The sequence below is a fragment of the Octodon degus genome, unplaced genomic scaffold, assembly GCF_000260255.1.
Source record: "Octodon degus isolate 3935 unplaced genomic scaffold, OctDeg1.0 scaffold00333, whole genome shotgun sequence".
NCBI lineage: Eukaryota > Metazoa > Chordata > Mammalia > Rodentia > Octodontidae > Octodon > Octodon degus.
This window is the reverse complement of record NW_004524909.1, coordinates 39,059-64,542: the sequence shown is the minus strand read 5'-3', so window position 1 is coordinate 64,542 and position 25,484 is coordinate 39,059. Positions and strand designations below refer to the sequence as shown.

Genomic DNA, 25,484 nt, shown 5'->3' with positions numbered 1-25,484 from the left:
TTTTGGTCTGGCTCAGGATGCCATAGGGCAGGTCTGGTAAGGCATGAGGATCTCGGGATCAAACCACAGTATCCTGAGCCTGACTGCCTTCACTTAAGCAGGCACTTAAACAACTGAGCTAATGGGCAGGCCCCCTCTTTTTCTTTTTAAACAACTATATCCAAATGACAAGGTCAAGGTGGGAACTAGGAACTAAACCTAATGCTATAATTTGTACATAATGTGTTGATGGTCTATGTAGGAGGACAAATGTAGCAAGATTATAGCAACAATTGTTTTTTAAAAAAAAATGTGTTTATATTTAAACTAATGTAACAGTTAATTTTCCTTATGTAAGAAATGATGACCCTTCTCTCATTCTCTTCTTCCCCTAGACGACCTCTAGGGCATTTCTGTTTGTAATAAATATGTAAGGTTTTGTTCAGTTACTTGGTCTTTCCTAATACTCACAAACATTGATTTATGGCAGTGGGCTTATTTAAGCAGCAAACAAAAAAACTTTCCCCAAATGACCATTTGTAAGCCAAGTTTCTTGCCAGAGGGAATTTTTTTCCCTTTCAGTTATAATTCTCTCCAAACAAGGGTCTACCAAGGGAAGCCTAAGAAACAGCATGTACAGCCCAGTTCACTGGGACTGTATTTCAAGTTTCAGCTCCAACTAGGGCTGAGCCACACAATGTAGAAACAAATAGAAACGAAAGGTTCTAGTCCCACTGGAAATAGCAGCTTCCAGTTCTCAGCAAGCAACAGAGTCCTTCTCAGATACAGAAAATAAGACTGTGCAGAATGATGCCATTCTGCACTTTCCACCATTGTTATTCACTTTTCAGCCCACTTAGCTTGAAGAATCCCAAATAAGAAGAAAAAGTCAAAGAAATAACATGTTTGATAACTAATCTATAATTTCATGATTGAGTTAGAGACAAAAGACTAAAGGGGACACAAGGCTCTGAAGAACTGCGGCAGAGCGGGGCCTCAGCTGTGGTAACCCAGCCAGAAGCAGAGAGACAGCCAGTGGGCAACACCTGCCTGTGTGAGGAAATGTCCCTATAGTAGGAGTACAAAATCAGCTGGAAAACTCATTCTGCAGCTTACCATTCTTCTCCCATCCCCTACTGCCCAAATTATCCTGCTCCTTCCTATTCACAATAAATTAGTCAAAGAAGCCTTTTCTCTGGTTTATGAAACAGGGTTCAATAACAGCCTTCCAGGAAAAACTTCATAAATAATCAGCCCCTCCCTGGCTTCTTTAATTTTTGCCTTCTCTAAACCCTACCTATCTGATGGCACATTGACAGATCCAGGCCAGTGTGGGGAAGGTCCAAGAAACAGCACATTAGCCCTGGGTTTCAAGAAGGTAGTGCCTGTACTTCGTCCTGTCACCCAAGGACTTATGATCTGTACTGGGTCAATGGATTGACCCTAATCACAGTTTTTATTTCTACCCATGCCTGTCACACTCTGTCCTGAAGTGTTGATCCAGACCCAAGTACAGGACTTCTGCCCTGGTGTTCTTGCCTTATTCTACATGGCCTCTATAAACTCCATCAACCTAAAGATGCCCACTGAGGTGAAAAGCTCACTCTAGCCTTTCTCCAGGAGACTGAATTCTCCTTTTTCTCCCTACTCCTGGTTGGGAACTGAGTTTAAAGTGAGCTCTCCTTATCTTTTCCAAAGTCACACCTTTCTGTCTTGAAATAAATGACTCCAATCCTCTAATCTTCTTCAGTAACTTATCCTGTATTGTTTGGCTGGTTTTTTTTTTTTTTCTGGTTGGTTTGTTTGTTTGGAACTCAGAATTGAACTCAAGACCTTGCACTTGCCTTATCCTGTACTGACTGGTAAACAAAAGCCTCTGCTCTACAAACCATAAGCCAGTGATATAGGGAAAGAAGTGTACAGAGTATATGAAATAAAGAGGGAAAGCAGTTGCTGTGAATGATGGGTCCAAGCCCAGCCCCTACTCAATACTGGTACGAAAGATAGCCCTCACTGAACAGAAAGCACATAAACATGAAATGAAACACCTGCCTGGAAAATATCTGTATGTCAACCACATGGTAAATCAACTGCCCATAATGGTCACTATAAATATCATTACATATATTAAAAGTCAGAAAATGTGGTCTGTTTTTCTAGGGAGACTCTAACATCCTCTGCTGAGTGCTAAATCACTGTTTCAAGGAGCCTGTGTGTCCCCTTTCTCTCCCTTTTCCTGGGATCATTGTGAAGGTTGCGCATTTGCCCTTCAGCAGTGATGAATGGAGTGTTGTGCTAATGCAGGGCTACACCATTATTCATGTCCCTATCCTCTGCCCAGGCCTTTAATTGCAGAATCCTGGAAATAAAAGCAAAAACTATATTATGAAGGAAACCTTCATCTTTCTGATTATAATGCCTGACAAAAGGCCGAATTTTTCTATTAGTCTCAGATACCTTCTGCAGGATGGGCATCCATTCACTCACTGTGCGTGCCAGGCCCACATGCGGGCAGCATCACACAGAAACAGAATGTGTGGCTCTTGGGATCTATAACTTCAGCCCGGAGAGGCTGAGCTGATAATCATATCACTCCACTGCCACATACTTAATAGGCCTATTATGGGCATAAATTAAGAGTTTTACTGAAGAAAATCAATGTCCCAGAATTCTTGACTGCTAGGACCCAAATGAGCTCTGCTGAATATAAAGCGTCTCACCATATCCAAGCCCTCTCATCTCAGTCTATTATAATCCCATTCACGTTTATTCAGAAATGCCCTGGATTTGTCAGAGTCAACTCTTTCCTTCCTTTTCAGTTCTTAAAGTGATACTCAAACAAGAGTATTCAGTTACACAAATTATATCTAAAGGATATTGGCCAAAGATTTGTTGTTCAATATGGGTAATTACAGTGATTTTTGCCACAATTAACAAAGAGGCAGAACAAGTGACAAGCCCATCCAAGCACAATAAAAGCATCAATTTGGGATACAAGACAGTCCATTACAGTAGTTGATCATGGCTTGTATTAAGTCTTGGAGCTACAAAGGTTGTAACTTTGCCATCTGCTACTTCATCAAATGGTTTATAGGAAAGCTCCTGGCCTGGAGAAAAACTAGTGCAGCTGCAGGGTGTTTGCTTCTATCTTTTTTAAATTAAGACTTTTCAAGGAAGTCTGGGGTCTAAACCAAACTGCAGGTGAAAAGTAAATCACTTTATGTAACATAGTGCCTACAAACCCTGGAATTTATAAATGTAAAAGTCCAACCACAACTTATTTAGTGTTTATTGTGTACCAGGCACTGTACTAGCCCCTGGGGAATATCAATATAAAGGTAATACTATGGGTTATGGTGCAAGAGCCAATTGCCCCCTTTTCTGATGCACACAGAACAGCTCCCCCTAGGCTGTCAACAGCAGAAGCCACTGTTCACCCTCTTTATAGCTGTAAAGATATTAATAGCATAAGTTAAAAGAAGGGTCCTCTCTCCTCCACCTCCCCTGGCTCTTCTTGGCCCCCTTTTTCCAAGTCCACAGCAGACATTTCTCTTGCTCAAGGCCAACTATCAGGGCACAAAGAGCGAGAGTTAGTGGCTGGCTCCCAGATTTTATGTGCACTACTGTCCCTCAGTGGGTAACTTCAAGTTCCCTTTAAGTTACTAAAATTTTATGAAGTCTCTGCGTCACATAACCAACCATAATTTCAATTGCTTAACTTTTCAGAGAGAGGGTCAGGATCATAGAACAAGTAGATCTACATATTTTTGTGCCGGGAACTATTTGTGGACAGTAAGAGTCCTTAAGCTGAGAGCTGAGATGGATTTATTTCTTTGATACTTTGTGGTGGTGGAATACAAGAAGAGATAGCCAGAAAAGTAGGAAGTGTCCAATGAACTTTGATTAGTCATTTTTTTACTATATGCTGTGGTCTCCCTCTTTATAGGAGGCATAGGTGTGGAGAGAGAGACACACAAAGACAGACACACAGACAGACAGACACAGTGACAGAGACAGAGACAGAGAAGAGAGAGAGAGAGGACAGAGAGGAGAGAAAAACAGAGAGAGGAGAGGAGAGGAGAGGAGAGGAGAGGAGAGGGGAGAGAGAGAGAGAGAGAGAGAGAGAGAGAGAGAGAGAGAGAGAGAGAGAGCTAATAAGACTCTATTCCCTTAGGCATCTCACAACTTAATCAGGGAGATAGATAAGTAAGTTATAATAATCACAGAACTGCACCTTGCACCCATGGAAGTGGCATTTAGGAGTGGTCTACCCAAGAGTAGGAAATATTAAGCAGAAGGTAGAGAAGTCTCTGTAAAAAGTGCATAGGAAATCTCAGCTGTCTTGGGGAAGAAGGGCACTCCAGATAGTATAAGCTACACCCACCCGCTTTACTTCAGTGAGTGACTCTCAGTTTTTTCTATGCATCACAGTCACCCAGGGGGTTTGTTGAAGCACAGATTTCCAGGCCTTATCTTTAGAAGTTCTGATTGAATAGATCTGAAATAGTCCTACAACTTCCAATTCTAACAAGCTCCCAAGTGAAAATGAGGCTGAACTCACTGGCTTTCATGCAGTGTGAGGAGAACAAGTAGAGAAAGATGTGCTGGGAAATAGCCAGGGCCTGAATCAAGGGGCACAGGATGCACATAGAGAGCCATCCCCTTGTGGATGTAAGACTCACTGACAGGGGCCAAGCCACAGTGAACAACCACATCTGTGTTTTTAGGAGGGCAACTCCGAGGGAAGAACAGAGAGAGGGGATAGTTATGAAAGTTTCAGTCACTCAGGAAGCAATCAAGTCAGAGCAAAGGCCCAGGGGAGCAATAGAAATGTAGAGGATGGATATGAGGTTACTTGAGTGAAAACAAAAGCCTAGTCTCTGAAGCTATGCTCTCAAATGAGGAAAATAAATTAGCTGTTTCCTTTGCCTCTGGAAACTGTTATTTGTTCTCTTCTCTTATTAAAATATGCATGATATATCTTCTGGAAAAGGACACACGGATTTTAGTAACATTTACTTAACAGCCATTATTTGTCAACCTTTTTTCCAAGAAAAGGGGAAACATCCCTATTTGGTGAAGTCAGAGTATCCCCATAGGCTATCCACGTGCATGTCAATTACCCACAAATCCTTGGCTGAAGGATCCCTGAGGAAAGAGAGTTGTGGGGCTGCAGGAATCTATGCTTGTTTACAGACAGAGCAGAAAATGCTGGAATAGCAGAGCTGTGTTGTAGAGAGGGCAGGAGGAGTAGCAGAAATAACAAAAGCTTATGCACTGGTAGGCAACAGAATAATGGTTTCTAGAAAGCCACAGGAATATCTGGTAGGAGATTAGATTTCCTGCAGAAATATGCTAGATGGGAGAAATTTAAAGTATCAGTGGTAGTATTATTAAAAGCTAGAATTTGCGTCCGTGGCCTGAATTGTGCCTCCGCCAAGGAACTATGGAGCCAATTCTCGAGGAGCAGCGGCAGTACCATGAGGAGAAGGAACGGCTCATGGACGTAATGGCTAAAGAGATGCTCACTAAGAAGTCTACGCTCCGGGACCAGATCAATTCCGACCACCGCACTCGGGCCATGCAAGATAGGTACATGGAGGTCAGTAGGAACCTGAGGGATTTGTATGATGACAAGGATGGCTTATGAAAGGAGGAGCTCAATGCTATTTCAGGACCGAATGAATTTGCTGAATTCTATAATAGACTCAAACAAATAAAGGAATTCCACCGGAAGCACCCGAATGAGATTTGTGTGCCAATGTCAGTGGAATTTGAGGAGCTCCTGAAAACACGAGAGAATCCAAGTGAAGAGGCACAGAACTTGGTGGAGTTCACAGATGAAGAGGGATATGGCCGTTACCTTGATCTCCATGACTGCTACCTCAAGTATATTAATCTGAAGGCATCGGAGAAGCTGGATTATATCACATACCTGTCTATCTTTGACAGGTTATTTGACATTCCTAAAGAAAGGAAGAATGCAGAATACAAGAGATACCTTGAAATGCTGCTTGAATATCTTCAGGATTACACTGACAGAGTGAAGCCCCTCCAAGATCAGAATGAGCTTTTTGGGAAGATACAGACTGAATTTGAGAAAAAATGGGAGAACGGCACCTTTCCTGGCTGGCCGAAAGAAACAAGCAGCGCCCTGACGCATGCTGGCGCCCATCTTGACCTGTCTGCATTTTCCTCCTGGGAGGAGTTGGCCTCTCTGGGTCTAGACAGATTGAAGTCTGCCCTCTTAGCTTTAGGCCTGAAATGCGGTGGCACCCTTGAAGAGCGAGCCCAGAGGTTATTTAGCACCAAAGGGAAGTCCTTGGAATCACTCGACACCTCCCTGTTTGCCAAAAACCCCAAATCAAAGGGCACCAAGCGAGATACTGAGAGGAACAAAGACATTGCTTTCCTAGAAGCCCAGATCTACGAATATGTCGAGATTCTTGGGGAACAGCGACAGCTCACTCATGAAAATGTACAACGCAAGCAAGCCAGAACAGGAGAAGAGCGAGAGGAGGAGGAGGAGGAGGGGCAGATCAGTGAGAGTGAAAGTGAAGATGAAGAGAATGAGATCATTTACAACCCCAAAAACCTGCCCCTGGGCTGGGATGGCAAACCCATCCCCTACTGACTGTATAAGCTGCATGGACTAAATATCAACTACAATTGTGAGATTTGTGGAATCTACACCTATGGAGCTCCTGAGGCCTTCCAGTGGCACTTTGCCGAATGGCGTCACGCTCATGGCATGAGATGTTTGGGCATTCCAAACACTGCTCACTTTGCTAATGTGACACAGATTGAAGCTGCTGTCTCTTTCTGGGCCAAGCTGAAACTGCAGAACGATGGCAGCCTGACACTGAGGAAGAGTATGAAGACTCCAGTGGGAATGTTGTAAATAAGAAAACATATGAGGATCTGAAAAGACAAGGACTACTGTAGCGCTCAGGGATGTAACTCAGTTTCTGAGCTTGAGGTCTTCCCTGAGGTCTTCATGTTCTATTTCTCCCAGCCAGATGCTCTTAAAGACTCTTTGCTATGTAGTCCCATAGTCTGGCATGCATCTTGTAGAAACGAAGCATGCTGGCAGATTGCAGGGTTCAAATGTGTTTTATCTTTGTTTTATATTTAAAAAGATTCTGTGGGAAAATAAAACCAGCCTTTGTTTAAAAAAAAAAAAGCTAGAATTTATTGATGCTTTCTTAGCCTAGGACCCCTCAGAAGCTGAGCCTGAAACAAAACCTCACAAACTGGTAGCATATTTTGGAATGCATCCTGAGAGCAGGAATGTGGAAGAGGGGTTGACTGTGGAAATTGGGGAAAGCCAATGTTGGATTGCCATACAGACAGACCATGGCTGTAGGCCACCACTTACTCTGTCCTACAGAACCTACAAGACATTTAATCAAATCCCTGTGAAAACCATCCACAAGTAAAGAAAGAGACAGGTCATCCATTGACTGCCTTCCCCCCACCCCAGCCAAGGGCTTCTCTGAAAGACATTAGGTCTCTCACTCTTCTGAGTTGCACACATGGAAGAGTCCACTTAGCTGTCAGAGAAGCTCTGGGAAGAAGTGAAAATGTGAAGTAGCTATCAGATAGCTCCTGTGCCATATAGGCTGGACCTAGGTAAAGCTGGTCATACTATATTGACATGAGAGGTAAGGCCACTCTGAGACTGTGCAAAGATACATGAAGTGTTCAGTAGACTTGCTATGATCCAAGACACAGCTAAAGGCTTTATGTGCCATTCAACCTATATGATAACCCTGTAAAATAAGTATTATTCCTACCTTACAGGCAAATAAATGAAGGTGAAAGGTTCAAGGTGAGATAGGTAGGAAGTGGCATGACATGCCAGGGATCGAACTCCAGCCACTGCGCTCAGCCTAAGCAGGTGCTTTAGTCTGCTGAGCTATCTAGCCAGCCCTAAAATAGAACTGCTTTTTGGCTTCAAATCACAATGTTAAACTATATCAAATACATGAATCTAGATGGTAATTCAGGAAGTCCCGTTAGGAAGCCATATTCAACAACCCTTAAAATACTTAATTTTATTTGTATCCTAGAAATCTAACTTACAGAAATAATCAGAAATGTGTCCAAACATGTTTATCCCAGTCATAGATTTATCTAGATAGATAGATAAATAGATAAAGAGATAGATACATAGGTAAATATATATGTATATACAAATACATACAGAGTATTATGCAATTATTTTAAATGATGGTGGTTAAAAACATAATAATAAATATTTCAGGTATGAGATTAAGAAAATGTATACAGAACACACAGAATGATCTTTAACATATGTAAAAATCATGAATATGAATACATAGGAAAGGACCAAAAGAAACTGAGTAGAAACTCTTGTTGCATAGGTCCTGCTTTACCTTGGTCTTAACCATCCAGCAGAAAAGTATGAAGACGAAATTATAAGAAATAAAGCCATGCTGTTAAGTTGAGCTGTGGGGGACTCAGGTCAATAATTTCTGACATTGCCAGTTAAACAGAAGACCCAATGCTACTATGGGCTACTGGACTCTTTTAGAATATTTTGCTGAGTTTACACACCTATAATATTCAATAACGGAACTTAGAAAAAATGGGGTATACAGATGAATGTCCATTTTGTATCTGTGTATTCAAACTGGTTGGGATAGATATATAGTTACATTCTGTTAATGAATAGAATGATTTGTTCTAATGGTGTTTGTAAATAGGATCACAAGTCCCCATCTTGTACAGCAATTAACCACTAAGAAGAATATATGCAGTGTATTATTTGTTGAAAAATAAAAAAAATAAAAATAAAAAAAAGAAACTGAGTAGAGAAATAATGCTATTTTTCTTTCTCATACACACCAACATTTTTTTTCTAAATAGAAGCATATTACTCTTTTGACCAGTGACCTTTGTTGTTGGCAGGAAGTAGGGGTGCAGGACTGATCTCCACCAAGGGCACCTCACTGTGCCCTGGGTTGCTCTAGACTGGGAGGACAACAAACCTGAAATAATTGTGTTCAAGCAGATCTTCACTGAGAACCACCCTGTCAAGATGAACTCTCTGGGTCCTGGACAATGTAGGAATTATTTCTCCTTCTAACCCTCAAGTCTCCGGATTATGCTTGGTGCCCAGAAAGGCTAAGAAGATAGAAAGGAGAGAAGTGCTCAGGATTAAAACCTTCTTCCTCTTCATTAGTATCAATGCATGCAGTTCTTTCTTCCCACCCTAGTCTGCCCAACTTCCTTCACTCCCAGGGAGAGATTCTCACATTATGGTAATTTTCCATCTCTAAGCCTGTCTGTTAAATCCATCTTTAATCTTTCTTCTCTCTTACTCCTCCTCCACCACCTCAATGGCGGTGCCCCCTTGGTACAACTCTACGAACTACTGTGTGGCCACTTGCACCTTCATTTTATCTTTGAAATCTATTCTCTCTACATTCCTTCTGGGAATAATTCCTGAATACTTAATACTAGAAAACTGGTATGCTGTTATAATGGTCATGGTCATGGCCATGGCCCACTGCTTCTGTGATGTTTCAAAAGGCTACATGGTTCCCTTTCATCCTTTAATAAACAACCTGAGTTATTTCAGGGAAAGCAGAACTACTTGGAAGGATACCCAATGAAGGGGAGACAAGTCTGTAAATTCAGGCTATTTCTGGCTACAACCTGAAGCACATTCTCAATTCTATCTCACACTGCATTATTGGGCATCAAAAGATATTTTGACAAGGGAATAGGATAGAGGAAATGTTTCAGCTAATGGCTGTTTTATGTTTAGTGGCTACACAGCATGTTTTAAACAGCATTTCTATGCTTAGAAAATTTCACACATTTTAAGGGCCACCTTTCTAAAGGCAATATGAGACAAAACTACCCAGCATCTTTCTCAATGATATCTGGTAAATGTCATAGTTGGCTTTCCAGAGGGATTGGGAAGAACCTTTGGTTTGGAAATTGCATTTGCAAAGTTCCACAGTATGAATATTCTCTTGCGGGCTACTTCAAGTTAAAAGCTTAAAACTGACTTGAAAACTCCCCAAAACTTAAAGAGCACCTTTTCTGTGCTGATGCCATTCCATGAGAATCTGACAAATTGCACAAATAGATGTACCTTCATGGGACCAAAACCTTATAGAGAGAGGAGAGAAGCCTGAGGAAGCAAACTACACAGAAACTCCTCTTTGCAATGTGGCAAACAAGGCATCCTAAAGGGGAAGGCAGAGGGCACAGTGATCCAGCGATGAGTCTCAGCACCAGCAGTGCCAATGCCTGTGTCTGTCCCCACAGCCCTGCCATGGGCCATCCTGCAGGTGTGTGTGAGCATTATTCTGCTCTCAGAGCCAGCAGCCTACATGGAGAGTCTGTCAACTTTTCTTTAATAAATCCTCTTTATGCTTTGACTGATTAGAGTGAATTCCCCTAATTGCAAATAAGAACTTTGGTCAATTATAGCAAGGATCTTTCTGTTTCTGACATAGATAGATATTTGCAAGCACAATTAAATTTTGTGTCCATTAAATCTGTCTTTAGAGTTTTCCCATGAGATTTTTCCCATGAGAGTGAATTCAGGTTTCACTGAATTCCATTTGCTTCCACTGATAGCAGTGATGGGCAGACATAACCTCATAATCATATTAGTCTGCAGCTCAACATGCTGGAATGGTGCAGCTTACAGGTGCAATGAGGCATCTAATAAGAGTCCAAAAGGCCTTGGAGAGAGTGAGGAGTGATGTCCTCAACAAGGCCTGTTCTCACAGGCACCACAAAGACAAAGTCCTCAGAAGGTCAATACAGGACACGTTGGCCATCCATCATGGATCTAATAACTTCTCCCAAGGAACTAGTTTCTTAAAGCAATCCTAGGTTTATTCCAGCCTTTTCTGACCATTTACCTCCAAGATACCAAAGTGCTTTTTAAAATTAACATCTGTCTTGCCAGATGTACTGTGTCAGACTCTCTGAGGTAAGGAAAAGGAATACACATTTAGAACATGTGCTTAAAATTTTTGAGAAGCAAATTTTCTTATTATCAACATCACAAGATATATGGTACCTCTCCAAAGCATACTCTACCCAGGAAGTTGCAACATACTGCTTCCTCACTCTCCAAAGCACGCTCTACCCAGGAAATTTCAAAGCAATGCTTCTTCATATGGTTCCTAGGAGACATACTAGATTTAAAAATAATAACAGCTAACCTTTAAGGAAGTCTATTTTCAAGAACTACTCTGAATGGATTACTCCATTTCATCCTTATGTCTTTATAATATAGAAACCATAAGTGTTCCCACTTCAATAAGTGAGAAAAGTAGACAGAAGCAGATAATCCAAGTTCTTAGGCAGTTAGTGGCAGATATAGGACACAGACTGGAAATATGACTCAGTCTATACCTTTAAGGTCTGCAGCACACTGAGTGTCTGGCAGTGTCAGGTCAGAGACAGGGGGTAGAAACAAAGAGTGTGATGAAAAAGCTGCCTGACTCAGGACCTGTCAGGAATGCCAAGAGCTATAAGAAATCTCAGAGAACTCTATAGAGCATGGATTTTCCTCATAAGCTGGTGGGAACACGTCTATAATGTGTGGGTTCTAGCAGGGAGTAAAGTCCACCAAGTTTGTAGCCTGAAGAATCATAAATCATATGTATAGGGTAAGGTGGCTACAAGTCAAAAGATAGGTTCTGTCATTGTTATCTGACCCTGCAATGCGCTGTTATGCATGTTAATTTTCAGGACATAGAATCATAGGACCTGACAACAGCCTGAAACAACCCTGAGAGATGGATGGAAGCAAAAGAAAATGAACAGGTGAACTTAGGATAGAGACAAGTGTGCTGTCAAAAATTGTAGGACAGACCAGAATAATGGAGAGACTAGAAACTCACTGATGACAACCATTCAGAAGCTACTGCTGCCACAGTTTCCCTCACGAATCACTAATGGACAAGCAGATGTGAGCGTGCCTCCTATCTCTTTCTCAGCTCACCTATGGTAAAGCTCTCTTTTTGCAAAAATCAGTGCCATATTGTTAGCTCACATCAGGTGGTGGGCCTTTGCTCAGTATCACTGTTTTTTACTCTTTATTAAAACCAATAAAGGAACATCTTCTAGGGCTTTTGCCAAATAGAGAAGACACTGGGTGCCTAATGAAGGAGGCACCCAGTTGAATTCCACCTCCAGGCCCTGACTTGAAGCATTGCAATACTGGCCTAGGTTCAAATGCTAACTCTACCATGCATGTTCTATATCTTGGACAAGTTTATCAGTCTCTCTAAACCTCAGCTTTTTTTCTGGTAAATGAGCATGAACATTCTTAACACAGAGAAATGGTATCTTAATTAAACAAAAATAGCCGTTAACAAAGATCCTGGTGAATAAATATCCTGTAAACACTAACTGTGTGGATCACTGCAAAACTCCTCATCTCTTTCTTTGATCTTTTTTATTTTTACTTTTTTAAAGAGAGTACAAAATAATACTAAAACAGAAAAACTACAAATGATACAGAATTTCATTAAACAAAATAATATGAATTTCACAGTTATTTGTTGTATTGCATAGTATTGTCTTCAAATTAGTTGTTCATATTACCAGATATATGAATGCAAAATTGGAAAAAAAAAAAAGGAAAGAAATTAAGAGAAAGTGTCATGTAATTGAAAAAAAGGAGATAAGACAAATTAAGCACCAACTGCTCCTTTCCACAGACCAGCAGAAATCCACAATACAGTTGTCCAAACCATCCTGCTTCCATACATAGATATATCTCTTTCCCTCACTCCCTTTCCTGTCCTTCTCCTCAACTCAGTAATTCCTTCCTTTTGAACAGATTCATTCCCTTTTCCCACTATCTATTACATCTTTCAGATTTTATTTTCTCTTTCAGGTTCTAAGAGATACTCAGGTTCTAAGAGACATATTGTCTCTAAGGAGACAATATGATGTTTACACATGCAGGTCTGATTTATTTCATGTAAAAGCCATCATCTCTTGCTTTTTCAATTTTTTTTATTTTATGAAAATTTTAAAATTCTTCATAACTGTTATTGTTTGTGTCTAGTTGTCCTCCCAAACCCTCATGCAGTCATGGGGCAGACCTCAACTTTGTGATTAATTCATGATCCACTGCTGGGATTAAGGGTGCAAGTGCTGCTGAGATTATGGGGGTGAGTTCTACACTTGGCCTGGGGCAGATAGCCTGAATGAAACCTAATGAAGACAGACTTGCTCTCTGTTGCCATTGTTGCTGCTGCTCTTCTCTCTGCTCCTTGCTTTCTTCTGCCACCATGAGCTGCTGCTCTCTGCCATGTGTCACCCTGCCTTGGAGCCAACTGAATATGGACTGAAACCTCCACAAACTGTGAGACAAATAAACCTTTCCTTCCTTAGTTTTGGGTGTCAGGATTTTGTCCCAGCAATGAGAGAAGAGTAACTGAGACAATAACAAAATAAAAACAGAATTAGTATTACACTCTGTGGTGTTATCTTCAAAATATACTCAGAATATAAGACAAAATCTAAAAAAAAAAACTCTTACAAAGAAGAAACAGATAACACAAATTTTTCTTTTCAATGACCTAGAATAAACTAGTGGTATAAATGAAACAAATTAGTACACATGTTGAAATATTTTGAAAACAAGGGAATATATAATTTGAGGAAGTATTCAGAATTCCCCCAGCTTATTTATCTCTCTTCTATTTTGCTCTTTATTTGTATAAATATTTTGTGATTCTCAAATAAGAGAAATCATGTGATCTTTGAGCTTGCTGTCTGGCTTATTCTACTTAACATTATGTTCTCAAATTGCATCTATTGACCTACAAATGCTTCAGGTTTACCTTTTTTGTGGCAGCACACTATTCCATTGTGTATAAATAACACATTTTCCTTATTCATTATTAACTGATGGATATATAAACTGTTTCCAAAATATAGATACTATATATTATGCCATTACAAACATGGGTATACACCCCTGCTATATTACTATTTCAACTCTTCTGGACAGATATCTAAAAGAGAAATAGCTGGGGAAAATGAAATTTCTATTTTTAATTTTTGAGAAATGCCCCACACTGATTTCCATAGTCGATATATTGGTTTACATTCCCAACAATACAGCAGAGCTCATTTTCTATACCTCCTCACAAGCATATGTTATGATTAAATTTTTTTTATGAAAACCATTCTTTCTGTTTCAAGATGGTACCTTCATATAGATTTAACTTGCATTTTTCTGATGTCTGACAATAATAAACATTGTTTTATGTACCCATGGTCCATTTGTACTTTTTCAGAAATTCTGAAAAGATTCTATTCATTTTGGATGCCCATTTTTTGATTGGGTCTTTTAATTTGGGAGGTCTATTTTTTTTAGCTCTTTATACATTCTAAATGCCACGCCTCTATCTGAGAAACTAGCAAAACTTTTCCCCATTCTGTAGGTTGTCTCCTCATTCTGTTGGTTGTTTCCTTTGATGTGCAGAAGATTTTTAACTTAATAATCATCCCATTAGTTGATTCTCTGTGTTATTTCTTCTGCCATTATAGTTCTATTCAGAAAGCCTCTGTCTATGCCTATGTCTTCAAGAATTTTCTCTATTTTATATTTCAGCAGATTGTTACCATTCTAATATTTAAATCTTTGATCCATTTTGGTGGCCTTTAATGAACCCAAAGGTGAAAAACTTTAAAATGATAATTGGCAAACAAAAATATGACAAATCATCAAAAAGCTCGTGTACCATGAGCAAGTAAGCTTCTTCTCAAAGATGCAAGGATAGTTCAACATATGCAAATCAATAAATGTAATTCATCACAAAAACAAAAGCCAGGACAAAAATCACTTGATCGTCTTAATAGATGCAGAAAATGTCTATGGCAAAATCCAACATCCATTCATGGTAAAAGTCATGAAGAAAATACATTTAGAAGGTCTGTATCTCAACATGCCATAAATGCTCAATGTACTGCCAACATCATATTAAATGAAGAGAAGCTGAAAGCCTTCCTTCTAACATCAAGAACAAGACAAGGATAACCAGTATCACCACTCCTGTTCACTATTCACCTCAAAACGTTATCCTGAGTAATCAGGCAATAGAAAGAAATCAAAGGGACACATCTGGGAAAGGAATAAATATCTTAGAGGCTGGGGACATAGCTCAGTGACATGGCACCTGCCTGGCAAGTGTGAGGTCTGAGTTTGATTCCTGATATAAATAAATAAATAAATAAATAAATAGCTTTCTTTGCAGATGACACAATCCTTTAATTAAAGGATCCCCTCTTTTAGAATATTTTGCTGAGTTTACACACCTATAATATTCAATAACGGAACTTAGAAAAAATGGGGTATGCCTATGAATGTCCATTTTGTATCTGTGTATTCAAAGTGGTTGGGATAGATATATAGTTGCATTCTCTTAATGAATAGAATGATTTGTTCTAATGGTGTTTGTAAATAAGATCACAAGTCCGCATCTAGTATAGCAATTAACCACTAAGAAGAATATATGCAGTGTAATATTTGTTGAAACTGTACTTTGGATTTGATTTGAAACTGTCTCATTGCTGTTTATCAATAAAACTTTGAAAAAAAATAAAGTAGAAAAATAATTTTAATTTTTGAATAATAAATTTTTCTCTGAAAAAAAAAAAGGATCCCAAAAACTCCATCAGAAGACTCCAAGAATTGACAACTGAATTCAGCAGGCTAGCAGGATACACAAAAATCAATAGTATTCCTAGACACTAGTCAAGAAATCATTGAAAAGCAATTAGGAAAACAATACCACTCATAATGCCTCAACAACAGTTAAATACTTAGGTATTAACCTAACTAAGGTAATAAAAGACATCTACAATAAATCATTGCATCACTCTGAAAAAGGGAATCAAGAAAGACTTTAGGAAATTGAAAGATATCCTTTCTTCCTGGATAGGCAAAACCAACATAATCAAAATGTCCATACTTCCAAAACTGATACACAAATTTTAATGCAATCCCGGTCAATATAACTATTATTTCTCACAGAGCTAAAGAAAACCATCCTAGGGCTGGCCAAATAGCTCAGCAGAAGCACCTGCAAGCAGGTGCAGGGGCCAGGGTTCGATCCCTGGGCTTGCTATGCCAGCCCCACCCCTGGGGCACGCTCAGACAGCAATTGAGACTGCGCATGGTGGCGCACACCTGTAATCCCAGCACTTGGGAGGCTTAAACAGGAGAATCACTACAGGTCTGATCTAGTACTGAGACCCTGAATACCCTGTAGAGCCTTCCCTAATATTAAGAAAAAAATTATTACAAAAGAAAAGAAAACCATCCTAAAATTTAAAGGGGATCAGAAGGAACCCAGAATAATAAGAGTAGTCCTGGATAACAAAAACAAAACACAATCTCAGATTTGAAGCTACATTGTAAAGCTACAGCAATTAAAGCAGTACAGTATTGGCACAAAAACAAGCCTCTATATCAGTGGAACAGAGTTGAAGAAGCAGAAACAACCCCAGAGACACACAGCTATTGATCTTGATAAAGGATCCAAAAACATACAAGGGAGGAATGATAGCCTCTTTAATAAACAGTGCTGGGAAAACTGATTATCCACATGCAGAAGACTGAGTCTAGACCAATATATCTCAGCATGTGCTAAATTAAAATAAAAATGGATTAAATATTCAAATATTAAAATATAAACAATCTGCTGGTAGATAAAGTAGGCACAACTCTTGATATAGGTGTAGGCAAGGACTTACTGAGCAGAACTCAGGCAAAAGAGATCATATCGCATCCAAAAGCTGTCCTACAAACCTGTTTTGAAACTTGGTTTTATTGTTTATATTTTTTATTTAAAAAAAAGTTTCTGCACAGTAAAGGAAACAACTAACAGAGTGAAGAGAGACACCCTACAGAATGGGAAAAAAAAATTGCCAGCTGTTCCTCAGAGGATTAACAACAAAAATAAATAAAGAACTCAAAAAAACTTAGACCCCCTCCATCTCTTCCCACAGTCTCTTGCACAAAGAACTCCTGTGCTTTTTCCTGTGTACACATATCCTGACAGGGAGACTGATCAAACTGTGGGGAGATGCATTGTCAGCCCTGCATTCCTTTGCCCCACAAGAGCAGTTACTGGAAGGTGCTGTGGCTACCACCTGGGACAATTCGCTTTCCCAGAGCATCTACTGTGAAAGGAGCCCCAAGGTCTGGAGGATCAAACTGTCTCTTCCTCTGTACTTTCAGTCTGTTCTCTCCACTCAGCTAGAGCACACTTTCCTCCCACATGTGACTAAACAGGGATGGAACAATTCTCTTCCATTTACATGTGACCTGCCATGTCTCTGCCACCTCTGCCTGTCTCTTTTTGTCTCTCCACCTGGTGTTATCTTGACACTTTGCCCCTAACAGCAAATGTCTACCATGTCTGATAGCCACACTGAGATATGAAACAAACTCACATAAAAAGCTGCCCTAGTTCTGATGGATGAGGAGTTCCAGCCCCGTCAGCTACATGAGGCTGAAGGATACCATTCTGAAGGAATGGTATATGAATTTTATTTTACAGCTCACTCCTGTGTCTCTCCATTTATTTTTTCATGAACTTTTGACATTTATTCATATTACTAAATGGATTTTTTTATCTTTCTTTAATTTCTTTCTCAGTGACCCAAGAAAAGAAAATATATCATTTTAAGTCGCAAAAGAACCATTCACAACTGCAAGGCTAAGATACCTGCCATCTTACTCAGATGTGTCTAACATTTATTTTATCTTAAATATGTAGCCTCAAGCATCCCACACCCAAGGCTTATGGACTACAGGAACATTTCCCAACCTCAGCACTGCTGTCACATGGGAAGGTATCATTTCTTGGTTGTTGCTGTTGTTGTAAACAGTTGTCCAATATACGGCAGGATGTTTGGCACTGTCCACAGCCTCTAAGTGCCAGCACCACACCACACTTTTAATGTCTAACCAAAGACATTTCCAAACATTGCCAATTGTCCAGTTGACCCTGGTTGACAACCACTGGACCAAGTAAACATATAACAAATATTTAAAATACAATCAGAAGGTGGTATGACACAGTAACCTACCAAGTTTTGTACAAGAAAACTCACTCCAGCAGGAAAAAGGAGGAAGCCTTCACAAAGATAACAAAGCTAGATGTAGAATCTTTATCAAAAATACTTATTTTGAACTCACACCAGCCTTCTTACACCATGCCTACCCCTCAGTATGGACTTTCTCAATGGATACTTTAAAATATAATTTTAAAAAAGTCCTCCATACTTCCTAGACCACATGGTACAGTCTGAATTCCCTGCTTTGGAAACTGGCTTTACACGGGAGGAGAATAAAGGGAAAGGATCACTGATGGACAGCCAGCTACTGCCAACAGAGAAACAGCTGAAGAAAGGAGCCAGAACTGGGGGCAAACCTAGGAACAGGAGTGTACCCTCTATCACTGAGCATAAACACACAAGTTTATGTTTCTAAAAAAGAATCAGGACTAAAAATTTAACAATCTGATATGTTGTTCTATTGTGAAATTAAACAACAAACAGCTGCGGTAGCTGATGTTTTTAAAATGTTATGCGTTTAAGATACCGCATTCAACACTCACTCAAAACTACTGTGCATGCAACCACTGCTACTGATCTGTGGTGCCCGCTCTGTTCTTCAGCCTTCACATGTTTACTCCTCTCCAGCTTGAGAAAAATTCTAGCTGGCATGGCATGGCAAGCATTCACTCATTGTGCAGACTGTTTGGGCAGTGTAGCCACAACAATGCCGCTGTCCCACATCTGCAGATTTTTCTCTATGATTTTTATTATTGATAAATATCCAAAGTGAAAATGAAAGGGCTGGGGAAAAAGTACCTCTAGAACAGTGGAAAGATAACTTTCAAAAATGTTGTCCTCTGTAAGAGCAATGAGAAAACTGACCCAAAAAAAGTTAAAATTAACTTCTAGAACACTACAAGTTAACTGAAGTCTAACTGTGATTCAAAGAGTACATAAAGGGGCTGGAGAGATGGCTCAGTGGTCTAAAGCACCTACTTAGAACAAGCTTAGCAAAAGCATCAGGGACCGCGGTTCAATCCCCCAGCACCACATGCCAGCCAGCCCTGCCCCCTGGTGGGCTGAGCTGGCCTCTCTCTCTCTCTCTCTCTCTCTCTCTCTCTCTCTCTCTCTCTCTCAAATAAATAAATAAATTAAATAAAATAAAAAAAAACAAAGAGTACATAAACAAGAAAAGTGGCTATCAGTTAAAAGGAGTGGGCTTTGTGGTATTCGAATGTGTCCTGTCCACTCTCCCAATTGCTATGGAGGATTAAAATAAGCAGCCTCAGTAACCATAACTCTTGCACCTTAGCAACCAATGGAGAAAGAAGAACAGGCTTGAAGCTGTCTAAAAACTCATAGGGAACCGTCATGGTGTAGCCTGTCCCAAAGTTCCCTGGAAAAGCCCCAGTCACAGGGTTTCTCTTTATGTGACCTGACTCATCACCCACTCAGAGAGAAAAAGCAAGTTCCCAGTGAATTTATCAAAAACAGTCAGCAATAGTTGTTTAACATCTGAACTGCCAGAAACTGTGAAGCCAATCAAATCAAAGAAAAAAGTGGTCAGAAAACTTAAAGCAAAAATCTAGGACCGGTGAGACAGTTTAGCAAACTAAGCACCTGCTTAGGCAAGTGCAAGGTCCAGGGTTCAATCCCCAGCACCACAGGCCATGCCAGCATCACCCCTGGGGCACACTGAGCCAGCCACTGAGACCAGTTGTGGTGATGCACACCTGTGATCCCAGCACTAGGGAGACTGAAAACAGGAAGATCAGTATGAGCCCAAGCTGCATAGTGAGACCTGGTACCAAATACATAAAATAAAAAAATAAAAATCTGAGATTAAAATATCCATAGGGAACTTTCAAAATCTGTGAGATATTTCTGGAAATGAAAAAAGCCACATACATATTCAGAGCTGTGCACATCTCCCAGAAGGTCCCCAAGAAAACTTCCACTTCCACTTCAGGATATGAGGCTCTGACAAGCAGGCAGTGAGAGCTGGGGCAGAACTGTGAAGAGCCTGAGCACCAAAAGTGTGCCACAATCTGTATCCAGAAGACCTTGAGAAGGGATGGAGAATATGTTGGCCAAGGAGTTTAAGGAAATCACGATGGAAGTACACAACTGACTATTAAGCTAATAAGCACGAGTTTCAGCATCACACAGAGTACCCAGGGTATAAATAATTAATTCATAAAATCTTTTAAAGTGTAGCATATTCAATAAATAGTACAAACAACTGAAAAGCCATATGGAAAAGAGTGAAGCTAGGCTATTTATCTCTTTCCATGTACAAAGGAGTACTCCTTATAAATCATAGGCCTAAGTGTAAGATCTAAAATTACCAAGGTCATGATGGTTAATTTTAGGTATCAACTTGGCTGGATCAAGAGCTACCTATGCCAGTGAGATAGCTCAGCAGACTAAAGTGCCTGCTCTGGCAAGCTCAGGGACCAGGGTTCAATCCCCAGATCCACATGCTACACCAGCCCTACCCTGGGGGAACCCTAAGTCCAGGTGTGGTGGCACACATCTGTAATCCCAGGGCTGGGGAGGCTGAAATCAGGAAGATCACTAAGAGTCCAAGCTGCATAGTGAGACCCTGTGCCAGACACATAAATGAAAAAAATAAAAAAGAGCTACTTAGCTATCTGGGAGAGCATCATTTCAGGGTGTGAATGTGAAAGCATATCCACAGGAGATGAGTACATAAGACAGAGTTTGAGTGAAGATCTGCCTTAAGTGTGAGTGGGCACTATCAACTGCCTGGGACCCTAGATAGAAACAAAAGTCTCGCTCTCGCTCTCGCTCTCGCTCTCGCTCTCGCTCTCGCTCTCGCTCTCGCTCTCGCTCTCTCTCGCTTTCTCTCGCTTTCTCCCCTAGATCTTCTGGAGCACTCTTCTCACACCTTTGAGCAATGGAAGATTAGGCTTTGCAAAATTTTGACTTTGGAATTTGTACTAGTTTTAGGCCCAAAAGACTGCAAGTTAGATGATTCATGTCCCCAGTTCTGAGACCATCAGACTTGAACTGATGAGTCACACTACCATCTGAGTAAAAGGAGCCAACACTCCCGCCCTGCCCCCAAAAATTGCATACTAGATGACCAAGTTCATATAGATTCTACAAAATGCAAACTAGTCTATAGAAGACAGTTTGGACATTTTTAAAGAGATAAGCATGCACCTACCACACAATTTGTTATTCCTCTCCTAAAATAAAGAGACTTGTAATTATTCATAAAGCTGTTTTTCTGGCCCAAATACCTTTAATAGAGGAGCAGTTAAACAAGTGGGATCTATCCACACAAGGAAAAACTACTCAGCAAGAAAAAGGGATCAGCAACTGACACAACTTGCAGTATGTACAAATATAAAAACAATTTGACAAGCAAAAGGAGCTAGACTAAAAGGAGTATTTATTGTGTGACCCCATTAATACTAAATTCTAGAAAATATAAACTAAGCTATACTGACAGTAGAACAGTATTTGAATGAGTGGCAATAGTTCTTCATGATTCACTTGACCTGCAGATTCATGAAGAAAACAAACATTGTTACTGTTTTAAATCAATAAACTTTGAGATTATTTTTACTCAGCTATATAAGCTAGAATCAGTCCTCTTTTGCACATCAGTGGGGCCTAGAAATGATGCTGTGATAAGGTCACTCCTCCATAAAACTAAACACTAATACTTTAATCCTCCAGGCCTTATCACAGGGCACCTAGGCTGCCTGAGACCTCCCCAGTGCTTCAAAGTCAGGATGCCCAAGCCCCACCTTCCATACCTTTTCTGAATCTCTCTTCCCCACCTCAACTTACAGTGTCACAATCCCTTTGAGTTCTACTTTCTGAGAAGAGAATTGAGGCCACTCTTATCCAAAGATGAAGGTCCAGTACTTGGTGACTCATAGTTTAAAGTGTTAGTTTACTTCTGCCATATGGCTGCATTTAAATAAGGCCACTTGGAGCCACACATCTTATCCTAGAATCAATTAAAGCTGGGAAATAAAGGGAAAGAGGAGGCAGGTCAGCCTTCTCTCCCTACCCTTGAATATATGCTGCTGGAGCAAGCAATCACTCCCTATCTTTGATTGGACCAGCATAACCTGGCCTCAGCCCACATCAGTGTAGCTTCACCTCTTCTGCACCACCCTGATACCAAGAAGACAGAAAGATAACTAATTCCTCATTGCATAGTATATTCCTCTAGCTGTTTCAAATCAGAAAGTTTGCACCAGTTCAATGAAAAGAAAGATTTGTACTAATAGTGTTTAGACAAGATATCATGTCTGCATCTTGTATTATGAATAACTACTACGAAGACAACAATATGCAATGTATTAATTATTGTACAAGAATAATGTCCTACTAACCTGTTTTGAAAATGTCTCAATGCTATTATTTTCTCAATAAAATTAATTTTAAAAATAAAAAAAAGAAAGTTTGCACCATTATTTGTTGAACAAATGGATACAGTTTGTTCTGCTTGATTAAGCATCCACTGACTTATAATATGACTGGAAGCAGCCCCTCAACAGCAAAGCAGCAATTTCACCATCCACACATTCAGCTTTAGCAGCTGCTTTTTGCAAATAAGTGAATTGATGTAGTAATTTTTCACCTGACCTAATGCAATACATATGAATCCCAAGCAATGACTTTCACAAGGAAAGAATCTGGCCTAAGACTTACAATGCACAGGGAGTTCTTTGTGGGTTTTGAAATGCTATCACTATGACTACCTTTGCTATTAAATGTGCCCATGGACCATTCGATCCGGCCCTCTGCCACAGAGTTCGGAACTCTAAAATTATATTTGTACTGAAAACAACAAATACTCCTCCACAAGCATGAAAAAGGGAAAGTTAAATTGCTTAGAAGCGTCACTGAATGTTTCAGGACTTTTCACACCTTTTTTTCCCCCAACTTATTTCTGCCAAGTGTATAAGTCACTTTCTCATATCTCTGACTCTGTTGGTTGCCATGGTTTTCTAGCTTTTCCTACATCTAGAAATAAACAACCCATTAGATTTATGTCATTGTTAATTTATCTCTTTGTACAGCACAGATAGGTGATTTGTAGTCTGCATCAGCACTGGTTACCCTAAGTTTCCTGTAGTGAAATGTTGCCAGCAAAATGTTCTATCAATACATGACAATAACAGGTTCCTTTTGACAGGCCTGACTTCAAGAAAGTATGCTATTCTTTTTAATTAGTGTGTCGATTTTTCGCACTTTTAGGGTTGCTAGAGAGTTTCTGTTTTAATCCTTTGTACATTTCAGTATTATATTTTAAATGGGCCCCATTTTTCAACAATAGTGTAAAAATAAAAATTATCTCAGATTGTTTCAAAAAGACACAAATTTGGGGGGCCTGGACATAGCTCAGTTCTTTAAGTGCCTGCTTCCACAAAGCTGTCAGCCTCAGGTTGCTGTAGTTCGATCCCCACAACACCCCGGTCAGCCAAACCACCCCTGAGGGCATTCGGAGAAAAAAAAAAAAAGACACAAATTTTAAAATGATAGTCTCCAAATGACAGATTTTTTTAAAAATTACTTAAAAAATACCATTACAGAATTATCTGGGTGTTGTTTTGGGAGGTGTTCTTTTAGATCACCATGCTCTGATCTCAACAGAAATAACCAGGCAATGAAATAACTAATTTCATAGTGCTATATTACTCCATCTGTTTTGAATCAGAAGGCTTCAACCCTTATTTGTCAAAAACAAAATGGAGCAGGTTGCTCTGCTCGATTAAGCATCCACTGGTTTATAAATTGACTTTTTTAAGCCACGGAGAGAACTAGAATAAAGTCTGGGTGATACAAGTCTCCTAAATGACCTCACCCCAATGCCAGTGTAACCTTAACATCAGGAACTCAACCTGAAAGAAGTAACAACTTCATAATCACTAGCAAGAAAGGAAGAACATAGTCCACAATCTCCCAACAGGCCAGGTCCTATTTCTTATCTAAATAAAGTAGACTTCCCTGAATTAAGATCATGTTCCCTTTTTACATTGTGGAAACTACTGCTCCAAATCCTCTTACTGAGACCTTCCCATCCCTGCCCACCCCACCATCATCTCTAACACTTCCTGAAATTATCATACGTGCCAGAAACTTGGGGGCAGCAGTTCATCGTTACACCTGCAGCACCTCCAAAAGCACGTAGATAAGTATTCTTTGTAAATAGCAAGTAATCACAGATTAATAAAATTTTTCCTTATCTGGAGCATAAGAAGCTTTCAAAATGTTCAAGTAAATGGAACTAAAATATTTACTGAATAAATAATAATTAAAGCATCCTTATTCTGCCTGTGCCCATTCAATATAAAAAGAAATTTAAAAGGTCTGAGAAGGCAAAGAGCAAAGGATATATTTTAATCATATTTAGCTTTATTTGATTTTTTGTGATGAAGAAGAATGTAAAGGAATCTACTAATAACTATCTTCTAAATTGTAATTAAAAGATAAATCCTCACTTACTACTTCCCAGATATAGTTGCACAACAGAAGGGAATTGTCAAGGGCTGCTAAGTTGGTCCTCTGCTTAAAGCACTGACCTCTTCCCACCCCCTCTTCTAATTATTTCTGCCCACCTTATTGTGATGTAGAAAGCATTTCCTCCATAACTCCCATCTTCCTCCCAAGGACCCTGCTGTGTGCTCCGTGGCACTTAGGACTTCCCTTATAAGAATGCTTACTATATACTGTATCCTAATTATTTGCTAGATTATCCTTTTAATTAGATTAAAGCCCAGGATTCAGGGTTATCTGAGTCTCTACTCCAGGTTTGGTCTCCCGCAGGCACACAGAGAATACTTTATAGGAATTTATCAATCCAATCCACTCCAAGCACATTTTAAAAGCCTTAGCAAAAATCAAGGTGGAATAACATTGAGTGGCCAAACTGCTCTACAGTCTGTCTAATGATGAAAATAGATGAATGCAAGTTTTCAAATACATCAAATACATAATGCAAGGCAACGAGTCCTATCTCTCATATACAGAAAACGGTTCTTTGGTACCAAATAGTAAGTCACAAAGAAAATGAAAGAGGAGTGATCACTTGAAACACAAAATTTTCCAAGATTCATTGTTCCTTCCATTAGTTTTCCACCCCACATATCTTTTAGCTAATAAAGAAGGCAGGGTGATCAGGCGTTTCCTCTTCTTCCTCTTCTGGCTTCTAAGATCCTCAAGAGGAGCTGACAGGAGTCAAAAGAATGAAGAATAAAGGGCATGAATAATCCCTGTGCTCAACTTTCAGCTGTCAGTTTCTGACAAAGGATCAGAGTAATGCCTAAGGCTTGAACAACCTGGGGAGCCAGCACTCAGGCTCTGTATTCAGGGAGTTTTCATGGTTCTGCATCCCAGTCTGGACCCCCTGCTTAGGTTGCTTTCTTATA

At 39.9% G+C, this 25,484-nt stretch overlaps 1 pseudogene; it reads left to right on the top strand.

Moving 5' to 3' along the window:
- The first annotated feature begins 5,395 nt into the window (after nucleotides 1-5,395).
- On the top strand, nucleotides 5,396-6,968 carry LOC101589938 (annotated as a pseudogene).
- Nucleotides 6,969-25,484: the final 18,516 nt, after the last annotated feature.